The sequence below is a fragment of the Ranitomeya variabilis genome, chromosome 4, assembly GCF_051348905.1.
Source record: "Ranitomeya variabilis isolate aRanVar5 chromosome 4, aRanVar5.hap1, whole genome shotgun sequence".
In the NCBI taxonomy this organism is placed as follows: Eukaryota; Metazoa; Chordata; class Amphibia; order Anura; family Dendrobatidae; genus Ranitomeya; species Ranitomeya variabilis.
Window position 1 is genome coordinate 488193141 of NC_135235.1, and position 19390 is coordinate 488212530.

At 39.8% G+C, this 19390-nt stretch overlaps 1 protein-coding gene and 1 long non-coding RNA gene across 6 annotated transcripts in view; one reads left to right on the forward strand and one right to left on the reverse strand.

Annotated features, from left to right (window-relative positions):
* TOX2 (TOX high mobility group box family member 2) overlaps nt 1–19390 on the forward strand; it is a 131350-nt gene that overhangs the window by 87989 nt on the left and 23971 nt on the right. The window lies entirely within an intron of this gene.
* Nucleotides 1–19390, reverse strand: part of LOC143765355 (uncharacterized) — a 44207-nt gene that overhangs the window by 22747 nt on the left and 2070 nt on the right. Inside the window, exon 2 of the long non-coding RNA XR_013213374.1 lies at nt 17781–17942. This is a non-coding gene — a long non-coding RNA (uncharacterized LOC143765355). The remainder of the gene's footprint in view (nt 1–17780; nt 17943–19390) is intronic.

Below are 19390 nucleotides of genomic sequence, written 5' to 3' on the forward strand. Positions count from 1 at the left end.
AAGAAGGAGGGAGGAGCTCGACCGCTACCTTCTCTCCCTTTCTTCCCCCGTCCATTATCCATAGAATCTGTCATCATTTACCTCAGTAATGGGAAAATCTGTCCTTACTAAATACAGATTTTACTCCTGAATTGAGAATTTTGAGAATGAATTATCAGTCCCGGAGGAGAAAGAAGCAGATTTCTCTGATAAGATCTATTACAATGTTGCTTATTTTCATGTGGACTATTGATTTATAAAATTAATATGAAGGTTACTCTTTCATGATTTCCTTTAGAATTCTATATTATTGATGTCTAAATAAGAAGCGGAGAAACTAAATGCTGAACTTGCATATTATTCATGTTTGTAAGCCTAGCCTTTAAGATTTTAGCTTTGTTTAACGGAGCAGGGATGTGCCAAAAGATGGATGCTTCAAGAGGTTTGGTATAGATATGAAATGAAAGCCTAGCAATAAAAATAATTTAGTGAGTGATATCATAATAATAGCTTTACCGAATGAATGTCTTCACAATCGTCAACCAGAAACCCTTATTGTAATGTAGATATAATTTCATTGTATTGTTGGTTTATTGTGACTTTCATCATGAACATATGGAGGAAATGGGTATCACGGCAAGGTCAAGGGTATGTGAATACCTTAGAAAATCCTATTATATCTTAAGTGATGTTAACTATAACCATTAGCGCGGGCACCAGAATTTCTTTAGGTCCCTGTTTTTAGATAGACTGTAACGTTATAATGTATACAGAGAATGGGATATAGTTATTACAGATTAATATCACTACATTCTTACCTTCATTAAAGAATAATAGTCCTCACATTGCTGCGGAGCTTCCCCGAGATCGACACAAATATAATAAAACACTGCCCCGCGTGGCCTAATTATAGCAAAGTCTTGAGAAATGCTGGCTGGGCATCACCACAATTACTTTTCTGCAGAATACATATTGCCAGAAGTTTCCTCAGCAAAATGTATTTTAGTGCGAAACTTTTTTTGATTGTGGTGAATATATTTTAAAAAAATATAATATCGGATGTTTTGCGATCATCCGAATTCTTTAGAGTTTTGTTCTTGCTTTATTTCTTGTCACAGCAATCTTGTTTGCAATTAAATTTTAATATTCTTATGTTTTATTAGTCCCCCAATCATTCTGCAATTTCTTAATACAAGACAAAAAGATTTTTGAATTTGTAAGAATAGTATCTGGCCCCGAAGTAGAGTGACATTACCACGAATCCTCTGGGAATGTCCAAATTTGATCAGGTTTTGTTTCAGGAAAATTTGGGGCACTGGGTAACAAGAAGAGGCTTTTTTTTTTACAGGTTTTATCATAATTTATAATGCCAATATGATAGTCACATATAAGTTTCACGTAATACCAGAAAATAGTGACAAAATGTTATATTAGACTCTTCACTATATTACGGCACCTAAACGGCTCACATATAGTTCCCACAAATTCAATTCCAAATTAATACTACCATATTCTGCTAAATTGCCCTAAAACTTGCTCTGCATCTGGGTCTAACTTAAATGATATCACGTAGCATGACCGCACCACTAAAGGCAATCCAGAACTTGTCTAGAAATTTAAATAAACTTTATGGTGCACGGGAGATGGCACTTGAGCTTGGAGCAGTGACGCACATTGACTTGTTATGACTCCAACTGGCATGACACAGCCATCTACATACAGTAGAAGAGAGATTAGACCCCTATTATTGTGCTCGTTTTGCCACCCAGGAAAAGGGCATAATGTATGCTTACTTCTCTACGGGGCGGACTGCTTGGGGTCCCTGTGGAAGAAATGTGTCTGCGCTCCCTCCCTGCCCCGCAAGCCGTCTATGATGAGGGGAATCTGGACATGTGAACCAACAAGCCAGATTGCCCTCATTATTATCAATCTGCAAGCAGGGACATACATAGAAATTACAGGGCCCCATAGCAAAAGTTCTATTTGGGCCCCAACACCTCTCTATATATTTTTCTACTGTGATGGAGATAGATATATATTTCCATTAGCATTTAGTTCTGCTGGTTCCAGCGCAGTCAGACTTGCAGTCAGGTGACAACTAGTGTCAGCTATGTCGGTGACTAGAACACTGAAGACGTGGCTGACATTCTAGTTGGCACATGGCAGCAAGTGTGCAAAGCGCATCCTCGTGGTTACATGATTACTGCTGGAACCGGCAGAGCCCGACAATGTTTATATTACATTACATTATATGTCTGGTTTCTGGTAGTACATCACAAATAAAAGTATGGAATGGTGTAGTAGGCTGCACTATTCCATATAACGGTATCCTCTACAGTAAAAAACGTACGTAGAATATATTTTTTTTTACAGTGGATGTTGAAACCACTCTATGGCATCCATAGGAGGCAACTGTGTAGCATATTCACCATGGTGTATACTCTGAATAGAAGCCATTTGGTATTAACCCCTTTTCAACATTGGGCATAATAGTACACTGATGTCACACTCCCTCCGGCGGTGAGCCCACATCTTTCCCGACACCTATCAGCTGTTTTGAACAGCTGACAAGCACCCGGAACAGCCACGGGTGGAATTGCGATCCACCCACAGCTGTTAACCCATTAAATGCCGCTGTCAAACGCTGACAGCGGCATTTAACATGCGCTTCTGGCAATTGTGCCGGAAATCCGCCAACTGGTGACTACGTCACGTGATCAGGGGTCACCGATGGGTTGGCATGACTGCCAGAGGTCTCCTGGAGACCTATATGGTTGTCACTGCCAGCTTGCAGTGAGCGCCGCCCAGTGGTCAGCTCTCATAGCAAGTGAGTAATTCAGCTACATACAGGTGAACTGTTCATCGCTTGTATGTGGCTGAGCCAATCAGGTTATGGCAGCTTCTAGTCTCCCATGGAGACTATTGAAGCATGACAAAAGTAAAAAAAATGTTTTTAAAAATATAAAAAATATAAATTATAAAATAAAATATAAATAATATAATAAAAAAATTATATATATATTATATATTTATATAAAATATATATAAAAAATATATAAAAGTTCAAATCACCCCCCTTTCGCCCCATTCAAAATAAAACAATAAAAAAATCAATCATATGCATATTTGGTATCGCCACGTTCTGAATCGCCCGGTCTATCAATAAAAAAAAGGATTAACCTGATCGCTAAACAGCGTAGCGAGAAAAAAAGTCAGAACGCCAGAATTAAGGTTTTTTTTGTCGCTGCGACATTGCAGTAACCCCTTAGTGACAGAGCCAATTTGGTACTTAATGACCAAGCCAAGTTTTATAATTCTGACCACTGTCACTGTATGAGACTATAGCTCTGGGCCGCTTCAATGTATCCCACTGATTCTGGATTCTGAGATATTGTAATTCATGTTACTGGTAACATTTCTTCGATATAACTTGTGTTTATTTATGAAAAAAATGCAAATTTGGCAAAAATTTAGAAAATTTTGCAATTTTCAAACTTTTAATTTTTGTACACTTAAAGTGGTGTCACACAAAATAGTTAATAAATAACATTTCCCACATGTCTACTTTACATCAGCACAAATTTGGAAACATAATTTTTTTTGTTAGGACGTTATAAGGGTTAAAAGTTGACCATCGATTTCTCATTTTTCAAACAAGATTTACAAAACCATTTTTTTAGGGACCTCGCACTCCACTGCCCTCCCTCCTGCTGAAGATGTAATTTTACAAGTTTGTGTAATAAAGCATGGATTTTATCTGGTGAGTGCCACGTTTTTCACTTTTTTGGATACTGCATCATTGTTTCTACTATGGTGAGCACCCGAAGATTTGGGTATTTGAATCTAAGAGGTATTGTTTTCAGCATTGTTTATTTATTTCTGACAGCTAGCGGCGGTGCTCTGCTCTTTTGAACTTTGTGAGATTCATTTTTTTAGGGACCACCTTACATTTGAAGTGAGCTTGGGGGGGTCAATATAACAGAAAATAAACAAAAGTGACACCATTCTAAAAACTGAACCCCTCAAGGTGCGCAAAATCACATTCAAGAAGTTTATTAACCCTTCAGGTGCTATACGAGAACTAAAGCAATGTGGAAGGAAAAAATGAACATTTTACTTTTTCACAAAAAATTTACTTTGGAACCAATTTTTTTTTTTTTTCACAAGGGTATCAGGGAAAAATGGACCACAAAATTTGTTGTGCAAATTCTCCTGATACCCCATATGTGGGGAAAAGCCACTGTTTGGGTGCATGGAAAGGCTCAGAAGGGAGGGAGCACCATTTGACATTTTGAACGCAAAGTTAGCTGGAATCAATGGTGGCACAACGTCGCATTTGGAGACCCCCTGATGTACCTAAACAGTGGAACCCCCAATTCTAACTCCAAACCTAACCCCCAACACACCCTTAACCCTAATCCCATCCCTAACCACAAGTCTAACCCTGACATACCCCTAAGCCTAATCCTAACCATAATCCCAACCATAATCACAACCCTAACCATAACTTTAGCCCAACCCTAACCCTAACTTTAGCCCAACCGCAGCTCTAACTTTAGCCCAACCCTGACCCTAACTTTAGCCCAACTCACTTTAGCCCAACTGTAACCCTAATGGAAAAATGGAAATAAATGCATTTTTTTATTTTATGATTTTTACCTAACTAGGGCGGTGATAAAGGGGGGTTTGATTTAATATTTTTTTTATTTTGATCACTGTGATAGAGTCTATCTGATCCCATGCATTAAAGCTGATAATCTGGAGCCAGTATATTCCAAGAAAATAGCCATATTACTCATCTTTAGATGCTAATGCTCCCCATGGGTCTCTATCTTTTCTCAACAAGATTCCCCTCTTGTTTATGGTTCATCAGGAGATCTATAGAGGATAAAAAAATGACTGATAAGTGTTTTTTATGAGCCTGTTCTAAATCCTTTGATTTAATTGTTAAGGGTTAGTCACTAAAAAAGACAAGCTAACCCCGATCCTGATGATAAGGGATAATTTACTGATTGTTGGGGGACTGACCACAGGGACCCCCAGCAGTCCTAAGACTGATGCTCTGCAGCTCAGCCATGAATGAATTGAAGGGGTACATGCTTGACTTCTGCTCTATTCATTGTCTGTGGAACTGATGGAAGTAGTCGAGCGCAGTGCTCAGCAGCTCTATAGATAATGAATAGAGCCAAGCATGAACAACTCTGCTCCATTCAAGACGAGACTACAGAGCCCTGTTCTCAGAATCTCAGCAGTCGGATCCCAAGTGATCAGCAATTTATCCACCCGATAGTGGGGATAACTTGACTATTTGGTGAACAAACATTAAAAAGAGCCAGGTCCTATCTTTACAATTACAGTATCACACATGAACCGGAAACAAATATGGGACTTGGGCCGAAAGGTGGCAGATGCGGTTTAACAATGATAAATGTAAGGTTATACACATGGGAAGAAGGAATCAATATCACCATTACACACTGAACGGGAAACCACTGGGTAAATCTGACATGGAGAAGGACTTGGGGGTCCTATTTAATGATAAACTTATCTGGAGCAGCCAGTGCCAGGCAACGGCTGCCAAGGCAAACGGGATCATGGGGTGCATTAAAAGAGGTCTGGATACACATGATGAGAGCATTATACTGCCTCTGTACAAATCCCTGGTTAGACCGCACAGTTTTGGGCATCAGTGCTCAGGAAGGATATAATGGAACTAGAGCGAGTACAAAGGAGGGCAACAAAATTAATAAAGGGGATGGGGGAACTACAATACCCAGAGAGAATAGCGAAATTAGGATTATTTAGTCTAGAAAAAAGACAACTGAGGGGTGATCTAATAACCATGTATAAGTATATAAGGGGACAATACAAGGGGGCATTCTCTGCGTCTGGAGGAAAGAAGGTTTTTCCACCAACATAGAAGAGGATTCTTTACTGTTAGGGCAGTGAGAATCTGAAATTCCTTGCCTGAGGAGGTGGTGATGGTGAACTCAGTCTAGGGGTTCAAAAGAGGCCTGGGTGTCTTCCTGGAGTGTAACAATATTGTATCTTACAGTTATTAGGTTCTTTAGAAGGACATAGATCTGTAGATTTATTCTGACAGAATATAAGATGAACTGGATGGACAAATGTCTTTTTTCGGCCTTGCTAACTATGTTACTATGTTACATATACTCACATTCATATACATACGCACATACACATATATGCATACACACATACATACACACACATAGATACACATACATACTGTAGGGTTTTACTTACTTGGGTGCGACGTGAGGAAAACAGATGGCTTGTTCCTTTAAACGTTCATGTGGGTTTATTGTTTCATAAACCACAGAAGCCAAACAGAAAACAAACAGCCTTTAGATCAGGCAAACAAAATACAAAATGTCCATAGCAGGGCTCTGCTCCACCAGACCTGTGGGCACACAGGTCTAGTACTCAGGCTCAGTCTGAAGCCAAACACACAGGAGGCCTTCTACTTCCCCATACACAGACCATGTGCGTAACAACAGCCTCCATTATATAGGCTGTTAACCACACCCAGAGGTGAGGTATGTGGGTACCTAGACCCGCCCATCTCTCACAGCTACCCACAATATGATCCCAGGTGCAACAAACTAGCCTCTTAGTGCTTTCATGCACTAGAGAAAATACTCTGGGTTAAATCACAGAGACGAGCCATCTCTGCGACACATACCTCCCATCGACTATGCAACCATTAGCCACACTACATACCACCCACCTCTTCCTAAAGTTGTGGGGCATGGCACTTTCTCTTACCAGACAAGGGATTCTTGAGAGAGCATCAGCATTACCATGTAGCTTTCTTGCTCTATTCTCTACATGGAAGTTGAAATGTTGTAGGGCTAAGAACCAACGGGTGACCCTAGCATTTTTCCCCTTTGTTTCCCTTTTGCATCTCAGTGGGGCATGGTCTGATATCAATCTAAACCTACATCCCACCAGATAGCAACGTAATGTGTCCACCACCCACTTTTTGGCCAAGCATTCCTTCTCTATGCCTGAATAATTCCTCTCACATGAGGATAGCCTCCTACTCAGGTAGAGAACAGGGTGCTTCTTCCAGTGTATCTCCTTGGAAAGGACTTCTCCTAAACCGACATTTGAGGCATCTGTTTGGAGTATAAACTCTTTCTTAAAGCTACCAGAACTGGTTGCTTACACAGAGCCCCTTTCATTTCTTTCTTCATCTCTGCCTCTTCAGACCATTTGACCATTACCAATTTCATCCCCTTAAGGAGGTCAGTCAGGGGCTCGGCCATCATGGCGAAATTCGGGGTGAACCTCCTGTAGTATCCCACGATCTCCAGGAATGCTCTAACTTGTTTCCTGGACAGTGGTCTCGGTCATGTTTCAATTGCCGCCACTTTACTGATTTAGGGTTTGATCTTGCCTCGACCCACTACATATCCTTGGTACTTGGCTTCTTCTTCCTGGTTGATGAATCTTATAGTTTACCTCACTATATATATATGTATATATATATACATTATTTATATATAAATAATGGTAACACGTAAACCATTAATATATATATATATATATATACATATATTGCTTTTATTTTTTATGTTAGTTGTCGCACATAGCGCAACTTAGTCCACCCTGCTTTACAGACATTATCATTGCTGTCCCCATTGAGGCTCACAATCTATGCATGACATTATACCTGAGGAAGACTCTAAGTCTACGTTCACATTAGCATTCGGCGCCGCAGCGTCGGGCGCCGCAGCGTCGCCGCATGCCTCATGCGCCCCTATATTTAACATGGGGGCGCATGGACATGCGTTGTGCTGCGTTTTGCGATGCATGGCCGCAAGCGTTGGGCGCAGAGAACGCAACAAGTTGCATTTTTTTTGCGTCCAACTTTCGGCCAAAAAGGACGCATGCGTCGCAAAACGCAGCGTTTTAGCATGCGTTTTGTTGCGGTTTTGTTTGCATTGTGCGTTGCGTCGCCGACGCTGCGGCGCACAACGCAAATGTGAACGTAGCCTAAGAAGTCGAAACTGGTTGTATTTTAGTTTGAAATAAAAAATCATCCTTGAATCAGAATATCAAGTTCCATCATCATCCTTCAGGAGCGCAAATTGCTGGGAGAAATATTTACAAAGAAATACAAAAATAATTATGAGCACAAAAAAGCAGATAAAGGTTTGTATAATTCATGCTGATTGTAGACATACACCTACTTAGGACAGCCATGCTGGTTGTGTAGATTCTGTGGAAAAAATATTATATAAATATAACAGGCTCTTACCATATGGAGTGGCCACGGAGATTGGACTGCAGGTGGAGATGCGCTGATAGGAATGTGACCTACATTGCTTTGGGCCAGAGAATTAATGACTGCATGGCCAGCAATCGTTTTAAACACCCAGCCCCATGTCACCTCCGGTGCTGAACCCAAAAGTGACCCTGACAGTTGACAATGGTTGGTTTGGAGTTTTATCATTTCTACAGTGTCTATTTGAGACAGGCCAATCGTGACCGACACGTCACAAGGTTAAAAAGAGCACACAACATTTTAGGCTTGGTTCAGACGCCTCTTCCAAAACTCTAGCCATTTACACTGACTGGCTCTGTAGGTAGCTCAGTGTGCTCATCTGCAAAGCTGAGAAGTGCAGGAGCTGCTTGCTGTTCACATGAAATAGATTGGACCAAAGTAGTGCACACTGATATTATTCAAAATTGGCCATGTGCACTGGCACCTTGGCTATAATGACTGCATTCCATGGCCTGTCCGAATAATACACTTGCTTCAAAGAGCCCTTTATTCATCCTAAAGTATGGCTGGGGTAGCAGAACTGTACCCAAACTTGAACCAGAACTTGAACCCATATAAAACAATGGGGACCCAAACTTTGGAGCTAGAATATTCTCTCTCTCCCTCTCTCTCTCTCTCCTTGACTTCCCCCGAAACTTCGAACATTGAAGTCCGTGTTCAGAGTTTAGCACCGGACACTAATTGGGCCCAGTATTCTCGCGTATCTACCTCAGTATTACCACCATAGACGGTCAACAAGGACTCAGGGCTGCAAGAAGAGGAAGCATTGCTACTGCGGTGTGTCATTTTTAGCATAAGCAAAAGCATGGAATAGCTAAATATTTCTTGAAAATCCCTTTTAAGCCTTCAGGAAGCACCCTACTGGTTCCTAAATATTGTACAGGTGATTTACATCAATGATTATCACGTTTTCTCTATGGAAACCTCGGCTCAGGATTCCTCGAGGACTAGATTAGGAATCACTGCCTTAGAAGAACAGCATGATTTCAGGACAGTTGAATAGCTTGCTACTGAGAAAAGAAAATTTCTATCCATGATCACCCAGCAGCTTGTTATAAATTTGGTAAATGACTTGTGGAGAGAGCACTCATTTGGGCAGTAATGTTTATTTTTAATATTACCGTGCAACGTTTCCTGCAATGAATCACATGCAATAGACCTTGCATATGTTCAAGCTGCTCCACCTAATCAACAATTCTGTGTGCAAGACCAAACATCTTAAAAATAATGTTTCCTAGGTAGATTACTCTATTAATCCATAGCAAGGGAAAGAAAATGAGAAACTAAGGCAAAATATTCCCCCGAATGAAGATCATTTATTTTTATATGGACATAAAAGGTCTGCAAAGATATAGGTCCAAATTCTGCCTAGAGGTGAATCTAGATTTTACTTTTCCAGGAACATAGATTGCGTTCAGTCAACTAGCCCTGTATGTAAGTACCAAAATCTAGGCAACGTTGTTTACTTGTCCCCCACCCCTCCTGGAGTCTAGGGCACTTGTTTCACCCCCTCCACCATCACACATAATTTTGTTTTCCCCTTTTTTCCAAGATGCAAATTACAAAAAGTAAGAGAAATGAAATAATTTTGGGCCCTGGTCCAAAAGCCACAGGATAGTAATACTTTTGCACATCAAAAACTAGAAATTTTAATTAGAAAAAAATACGTATTCTATAGATGACCCAAAAAACATAATGGTCCTGGTCCGATGGCCACATTCGGTAGTCGGTGGCCACCGAACCAAAAGCCTGCAATTCTTCTACCTACCAGCATCACCGGTGCCTCTTCTGGTTAGTAGGCAGGGTGCAACATCATGCACGTGCTTTGCCAGAAAGATAATGTTGCGCAGGTCCCACTAATCAGCAGAAGTGCCATGGATGTTGGCAGGTAGGAGGAGGTTTGCAGGGTTCTGACCAGCGGTGGTGGATTACCGTTGTGACTGCTGGACCAGGATCCTCAAATTTTTGGGTTGATCTGTATAAAATACATATTTTGGGGAATTTCAATTTATAGTTTTCAATGGATAAAATAAATAAAATCAGTTTTGAGTGTTTTGATAACTTAAACGAATATAAAATTTATTTTTGTTGAGTCAATAGAAGTTTTAGTGCAAAGGTTTGCAGTTCAGTATCTCACAGCTTTCATACAGATCTCATTCATTTTCTTATTGATGCTAAGTGATTGATTTTAATTGATTGACATGACACCCGGTGTCCCAATGATAACAATTCCTGTCCCATTACTTTGGCGTTCTGATGTCATCTGCTAAAGCTTCATAACTATCATTGATTTTTTTTTATTTGTTTTGATTAGTTGCCATGTCATAAATTATACCACAGGGTTTCAGAGAAGAGAAGCAGGAAGTATTGTCATGGGGACAAATATGAAAATCAACACTATACCAAGATAAGATATTTTCCTTCACAATTTGTAAAGCGGACCTGTCTGTAGAAAAACCATGCCCATGTAACGTCACCACAGTGTCAGACTCACTACACTCTACTTCTGGTGCTTGTTGGGATGTTCCTGGACTCCTTCGACCATTAAAGAAAACTTTCATATTTTCCCAGCATATATGTAAATCATGTTAAAGGGGAAGTTTAGAAGACTTGCACTTCATCACTATTCAGTTTCATGTGCTCCATCCTGCCCTCAGCATTTTGATCACCAGCCAAGACCTTCCTCAGGTATAGGCAAATTTGTCATGTTCTACCATAGATATAGGGGCAAATTCATCAAAGCTTCCATGCCATAAAACTGGTGAAAAACCTTCGGAAAGTCCCCAAAAAATTGTGCCACACCCAGTCTGTAGCGTTTTCATGAGAGTTTGAATTTGCTCTGTTGGAATGTGCGGAGCCAAGTTGGGACTGGTCGTGACCATGTCAACCCACCAAATTCATTATGAGTTCCAGCACTTTGAATGCCAGAAAAGCTACTTCAGTCATTGACTGGAGTAGTATCTCTGGTGCAGCACACAGAGGTGCATGACACTCAATAGCTTTGGTGGATCTTCTAAGTGTTGTGCACCTCTTTATTAATTTGGTGCTTTCTACTCCAGCAAAGCTGTGTGTATGCTATGCCAGACCTCATTAAACGGCCCCGCAATGTACAAAAAAGCAGATTTACCCATCTGAACATGGTTCGTATTATACACTGTTGATAAACACAAGGTGCTTCTGGAAGTCAGGATCTTTCTCACTATAGCGTTACGAAGGCAGCAGCTCCAACTGAGCATGTGCAAGATGTCATCAGCGGGTACAGTGAGGACAGTGAAAAGAACTTGTCTATCTAGCTGGGAGTTTGCAGCCTGAATACTCTTGGACCAAAAATCTGGCAGTGTATAGTTTGATTAAAGAGTAATTCTTTAATGGATTTCCAAAGTAAGTACATTAGAACTTGGTGATCTATTCCATGATGTATGTAGTGATCTTGTTAGAGTCAAATCTGGTGAGAGATTCTCTTTAAAGGGAATGTATCATAAAAAAAATGTTTTCAACAATTGAAGAAATGTAAAGTATTAATATTTTAATTAAAAAATATTACTTTTTTTATTGGTATAAAATATGAAAAGGCTTTGATAGCTTTCACTGTTAAACACTAGGAGGAGCAGCTGAAATTTTCCATAACAACCTAGAGCACTGCAAGCTCGTATTACGACTGCAGTAAAAGTGGGTGGGATCTGCTCACATGTGTGTGATGTCACTTCTCTCCTCCCCTTCTGGGTGTCTGCAAAAGGAAAAGGGAGGGTGAAGTTTAGGATCAAAATGCAGAGCCATTTTGTTGGTGACTGCAATGTGATCTTGACATGAAGAAAATGTCACCGAGGACGGCGGGCAGCGTCGATTCTGTTAGTTGCACTACAGCCGGGATTATATAATTAGTAATACATCTGTATTCTAGACTTTTGTTCTGCTCCATGACATTTTTTATTACAGGGCTCAGCAACCTTCTGCACTCCAGCCATTATGAAAGTACAACCGGCATCTTTCCTTGACCCTCATAGGCTGTCAGGTGGCTGTCATGGCATGTTGGCAGTTGTACAAATGCAGGAGTGAGAGCCAAAGGTTGTGTATGGTGACGCTAATGTCTGTAGAAATAAAAATAATTGCTGTGCTGTGGTCTGCCCTTGGGTTACCTGTGTTTGTGGACAGAATGGTATGGTCCATATATTCATGTTAATAAAGTAACAAAGAACATCTCTTCTATAATTTTTTCTGCAGGTGCTTTTTAATCATTAAATTATACCCCAATAAGCAAGTCACATTTTATCAACACCCAATTATGTCATTATACCCCGACCCGAACTGTTAGGTCAGTTATTCTCTGTATTGTCCCATTATCACACGTCCATGTTGTAAGGTCGCTTTTTATGGAACCTTTTATCTGGTTCCACCTGTCATTTATGCATTGCACAATAACTTTTGCCAATAAACGGTTATTTATGGTCTCTGAGATCCAGCACATTTAACGTGTCAGTGCCTTTACGTCCCACGTAAGGGATGACCCTGATATCTATGAAACATCTCCTGACCATAAGGGCGCTGTGTTTCTCCATCAGCCAGACACTTCACCATGTTAAACATAATGTTGCCATTAACTCAAGTGTAACTAACCCTGTAATATGGTCGTAAACTGGTGGATCCAATGAGAAAAAAAAGGAAAAGAAACAAAACAAAATGACTTTTGAATTTTCAAAAACACCTTGAAAAATAATTAAAAAAAGACCCTGAGATGTTTCTCCACATGTCTAACTGCTCAGCCACAATTATTTATTTTCAAACAGTCTTTTGGGGGTAATGTTCCATTTTCTTATTTCACACTCCTTTTTCTCATAAATGAACCATCGCTTCCATAAATCATTATGAAAACAGAGACTAACGTTGAGCCTGAAAGGTTGAGAGATTTATGTAACACGTTTATGTTTCCAATTTTCTCATCCCGGAGCTGAGCCTGCTACAGCTAAGCTAATAAAGGCAACTATTAATATTTCTTGTTGCCCGGCAACCATAGGGGAGAGAGTAATGGCTTCAGCTTGGAAAATAGATGACCGATAAGAGAAAAAAAAAATTTCAATTCTTTTATCATCTCTAGGGAAAGAGGTTTCACACATACATGATGATGAATGAGGGGGAGGCCAAGGGGAGAAAAAATACATATATATTTATATTTATTCTTTTCATACATTATGTGTTCCAAGTCTATAGAAAATATTTGTTGAAATCAACATAAAAGAACACACGCAAAAAAAAATCCCAAAATAGTCGACATATTTTTTCATAAGCCATTATTTACCCTTCAAGCATTCTTCAGCGTGGTAAGAGTTAATGGCAATTGAACCATCCGTGCTTGGAAATATCACATTTCTGCCATAAATTTTGCATTTTCCTGAGGAATCTTATTACAATATTTATTCAATATGTTTCATTATGGAGAAAATTTGCATTTGTTTGGATTTGCATGAAGGCCCCGAGTAGTAAGGACCATTTATAACTTGCTAGTGAACGCACTGACAGGCTTCATATATACAGCACACCCTAAACATGAAAAATATTCTCCCCCTCCACTAATAACTCTTACATTCCCAGACGGCACATTTCATATTAAAAATTCCACTTTAGATTTAATTTAAAAATATATATATATTTTTTTTTTTTTAATACTAGAAACATTTCTGGGAGCAGGATTTCTTTAGTATATTATAACATTTTATTACTTTCATCTATATGGTCTAATTGGAATCCGATGACAATACAGTTCTTGAATATGTAAGCGGCTTATTAATGCCACACTCACTGTGCATTGTAAATGACGAGATTTATAAAGAAAGCAAATAATAAAAAACAAAGCAAAGAGGTGCAACTTAATTGTATAATTTAGCATAAAGCAATGAAGGCTTCATCTCCATGCGAAACGCTGTCAGTTCTTCTAATATTCCTGAGAACTCATGAGCAAATAAAACGGCATATATTATTTATATGGGGATTAATAAAATGATTATCAGCTTTAAAATTCTGATTAAAAAAAGTAAATAGGAGATCATTAGATTAACCGGCTTCAGAATTGATGGAATAAGATTAGGATGATTTTATCACGTTAATTTTTTTTTCAATTATTTTGTAGATTGAGGAAGGAAATGTTATACTCATAATGACACAAATGCAATAGGTTATATAAATGGCATATAATAGAACCACGTCTTCTGAAATTTTAGCCTATGTGGAACAGACTACCACATCCCACACATAGATTGAGATCTGGAGGATTTGGTGGCCAACTCATCACCTTGATCTTTGTCATGTTCCTCAAACCATTTCTGGACTACTTTGTAGTTTGTCAGAGGCATTATCCTGCTGAAATAGACCACTGCCAGAAAGGAATATTGCCTTGAATGGTTCACTTGATTTAGGGGTTAGGCTAGGTTCACATTGCGTTAATGTGTGCACGCTAACGGACAGCGTTGCACGGCGAAAATGTCGCAATTAACGCCGTGCAACGGGTCCGTTAGCGTGCCCATTGACAGCAATGTAAATTTCTCCTGCAGCGCATCACTAGCGCGTGCCTTTTTCGGCTCGCGCTAGTGATGTGCCGTTCTTCTGTGACGCGCCTCGGACGCTGCTTGCAGCGTCCGCGGCGCGCCCGAGGTCCGTTCCCCGCTCTCGCAGATCGGGGATCTGCGAGAGTGGGGACGTTAACGCGACCCCAAACACGGCCCCTAAATAAACATTGCGTTAGCGCAATCCACTAGCGCTAGCGCTAAACGGATTGCCCTAACGCAATGTGAACCTAGCCTTACATGTCAAATTAAGATCCACATGAAGGCAAGGACCCAAGGTTTTCCAGAAGAACTTAGCCTAGAACAATAAACAGGCATTGTTGGCTTGTCTTCTTCCCAGATATCATTGTACAATCTCTCCTCCAGGTAAGTCACGCAGTGGTCAATCCACACAGTGTAAAAGCTGATACAATTCTTTAGACCAAGCCTTCTTGAATTGTTCCTTGGTCCAGTTCTGATACCCACAAGAAAATTTTAGGGTTTTGTGGTGACATCATGGATACTCTGTCCGTCGTACTGCTAAGCAGCCTTATGCACAGCATGCTGCACTGTATTTACAACACCTTACTATCCTAGACAATTTGTGCTACAGTAGCTCTTCTGTGAAATCGGACTACACAGGCTAGCCATTTATACCCCTACAGATCTATGAGCCCTGGGTACACATGACCCTCTTGTCTGTTCACCTGTTGTCCTTTCTTGGAGCATTTTTGGTAGGTACTAACTTCTGCATGCCAACAAATGCAAGAGGATAAGTAATTCATTAGTATAAATTGTATTATGTATATAAAAAGCCCCCCTCATCATCCAGTAATGCATTTTAAGTTTAGAGAGTTGATGGGATTTTTTATATATAACAAAATTTACAAAAATTAATTATTTATCCTCTTGCATTTGTTGGTGTGCTTGTCAATTCTGGAATTTTTGTGTTCCTTTCTTTACTAATTTGCATGCTGGAAATCACCTGCTGTAAATCATTCACTTTTTTGGATCATTTGGAGTACTTAAAGGTTCTTAGGTGTGGCCCTCTAGACTGTATATTCCCTTTGTTTTCCTTAACTACTGCATTCCAGGAATATCCACCAAGATCTACCATTTTGTAAATGTTCTGACCCGGACAACCATCAATTACAATCTGGTCATTGTCAAAGTCTTTCAGACAATTGTTCACTTGCTGCCTATCATAACCCACAACTAGATGTTATTTTCACAAGATAATAAATATTACTATGGATGTGTACAAATGTAATTGGTGGCATACCTCTTTTCACACATCCATCTGTTAAGAGAGTCTGTCAGCAGTTTTGACCCTTCAACACTGCAGACAACATGAGATTGGACAGGTGTAGTGGACTCCTGGTTAGACATTAGAGCTGTTGGTGGAATAGAGGGGAGGGGTTGTTCAGAAAGCCTAGACCGCTTCAGCTTTGGATACTGTATTTGGCCCACTTTCAGAAACAAGGCGAGCTGACATAACATTTCATTTTCTCATTCATACTGCTGCTAACAGCACATACAGTTATGTGAACAAGTGGTTTCCTCCTTCCTAAAATGAAGCATGTGGATCATCAGAAGGCCACCATGACAAGGTGATATGGAAAACACAAGGTTATGGGAATGGATCAAAAGCTCAGTTACATCCTGGTTGATCATTCAACAGGTGATCTGTATAAAGGCCAAAAGTTCTTATAAACCAATAATATAATGGACTATTTTTGACCAAGACCCTCTGGATTCATATTATGGACCTGTAATCCTCTGCGCTACTATATGGTGCGATTGTGAGGATAAGCAAGTATTCTAGAAATGTATACGTGATGCAGCAAGTGATGGAGCATGCCATCTCCTTAAAGAATCGGAAGTAGATGGAGAGAATGGGCCTATAGTAGGCGATGAGTGTCGTGTTTTGGGTTTATACTACATGGGTCAATATTACACCCATGTGCATAAGTCAAGATTAAATCCCAAGGGCTAGTTTTTGGAATTTCTATATTGATGACTTGCAAGTCTTCCTGTATATTCAGACCATTTAGAGGAAGTTCTTGTTTTGTTGTTTGGAGATATACTGGTAAAGTCTCTAATGGGGTTTTCTCAAATTGCTCATGGATGGCATGATTACTTTGTGATTGGTGGAGGTCCAATGCTGTTTCAGTCCTGATTCTCAGAAATGTTTTCTTGCACTTGCTGTGCAGGAATCTACAAGACAAACCAAGTCACTTAAAAAGGTTGTTCCGTTGCTCCATTCATAGTCAGGAACACCGATGTCCAAGGAATAAACTGGGGGGACCAAATGGTCAGATTCCTGTAATTGGAATGTTATGGAATATCCTAGTGATAAGCTATAACATTAGAAGATGGGAACACCCCTTTAAGGACTTTTTTTTTACAAATGTTTATCCTCACTCATAACAGTGTGTAAAATCTGTCCTAATCAGGTCTAAGATAAAGTGACATAAACACCGTTAAGCTGAGAATTCAGGTTGAAATATTGTTGTCTTGCAGCTGCTAAATAAACATGAAGGCTCATTATCTTGGTGTGGGAAATAAGTGTTTCAGGAGGAGCTTTTGGCAGTCACAATATAGAAGAAGCTGGTAAAAAAAAAGAATCTAAAACTTCTTTTCTAATGAGTCAGTTCATTAAGTAAAGCATTTGTCTGACGCATTGGAGAGGTTGACTGTACAAAACAGTGTGTATATATTAATAGGGTAATTAAAATATCACTCTGCGTGTGTTTGAAAGGCTGCCAAATTTGCAGTGGTTACCGCGTCAGGCAATTAGGCTTGACTATTTCCCAGGGAGAATACAGATTGTTCTTGGCGAGACAGGAGTGACTTCAATGAAAACGTTTTTTTTCTCACACGTTAATAAGCCTACTGGTCAAATGGTGACAGCACAACTGATCAACCCTCAGTGTAGAGCTGGAAGGACTTACCCGGCAACTTCGAAGTCATGTTTCTGCTTCAACCAAGGCAACCATGGATGCCAGGAGGAGCAGAGAATGGACTGAAATACTGCTTTAGAGGGGCACGGTCAGCGTTATCACCTTTTTCAGCAATTCCTGTACCCCATTGATTCCTGACCACGCTTTATTAACCTGTAACAATAACATTGAAAATATCACTTAACCTATGAAATCAGCCAATGTTCTTGCCTACATCTGGAACTTCTTCACAAAGTTCTATGAACCTCTTGTGGCTGCATTCACTTCTCTACTAGACTTGTGTAGTATAGTCCGTGTTTTATGGAGGCATGTCTAAGGCCTAAGTGTACCATTTTATAATACAACTTATTAACTTTTATTATATAACTTTGTCCTTTTGGTAGTGATTATACATGAAAAACTGCACTGAATAAACCTAATAACTAAGGGCGGACGCAGAAAGAAGTCCCCTGTACTAGAACTGTATATCGGCCCCATGTTATCCTATAGCTCATCATAAAGTACTTACTGTAACTATTTATCTTTAACCGTCCATTAGTAATTGTGAGCAATGAAGTTTATCAGGTAATCTACTTAAATACAATCTAAATAATAGTAGGAAACTGCTTGTAAGATGACCTATTGGGCCCCTTTACACAGCTTCCTAGGTTAAATAAGCAACTACTGGCCCAATGCATGGATGTTCCTGAAGCTTTGTAGACCAGATGAAATGTAGCCCAGCAATATACACCCATCTTGAGTAGTAATAATAACTCAACAAATCAATGGCAAGCAACTGTCAGATCAGCTGAACTTATTGGCACCTTGGCAAACTGGAAGCTTCAACATATGGATATATTGCCTTCTATATTAGCATTGACTGTTCTGGGAACACTGTAGCTGTCACTTTAACATAGGGCCCTCTGGCAATCACTTTTATGGGTGAAATGTACCTGTCAATATTACAGAGAAGGGCAATTAATAAAACAATATTGAGCAAAATTAAGATGGGCCTTTTAGTTTAACCTCCACAACAGTCATGTTCCCACATGAAGGATAGTGACTTCTGTGGAAAGTTAAACCGAAAGGCCAATCTTAATTGTGTTCAATATTATTTTATTTTATTTTTTATCATTTACTATTGTGCCGAATGACATATGTTACCTAGCTTCTACTGTTAATAACTAATCAAACCATTTACTTGACTGCTTTTTATAAAGTTTATAAATCATACTGCTCCTGTTATTAAGTCTTAAGTGTCCACAGTATGATGCTTCTCACACAGTATGATGCCCCTATTATCCCCACACACAATATGATACCCCCACATCTCCCTCACACACGGTTTGATGCTCCCACAGATGCTCATACACTATGATTCCTCAATACCTAGTATGATTACTTCAATCTTCCCCATATAGTATGATACTTACATGGCTCCCTCACATACAGTTCGATGCCACCACAGATGCCCATACAATGTAATTCTTCCCCACACAATATGATGCACCCACTGTCCCTCATGACGTAGGATTCCCAAACCCACATAAAATGATGTCACAGTCACTCCCAACCAGTATGATTCCCCCACAGCTATTCCTACTGCCTATCACACACAGTAA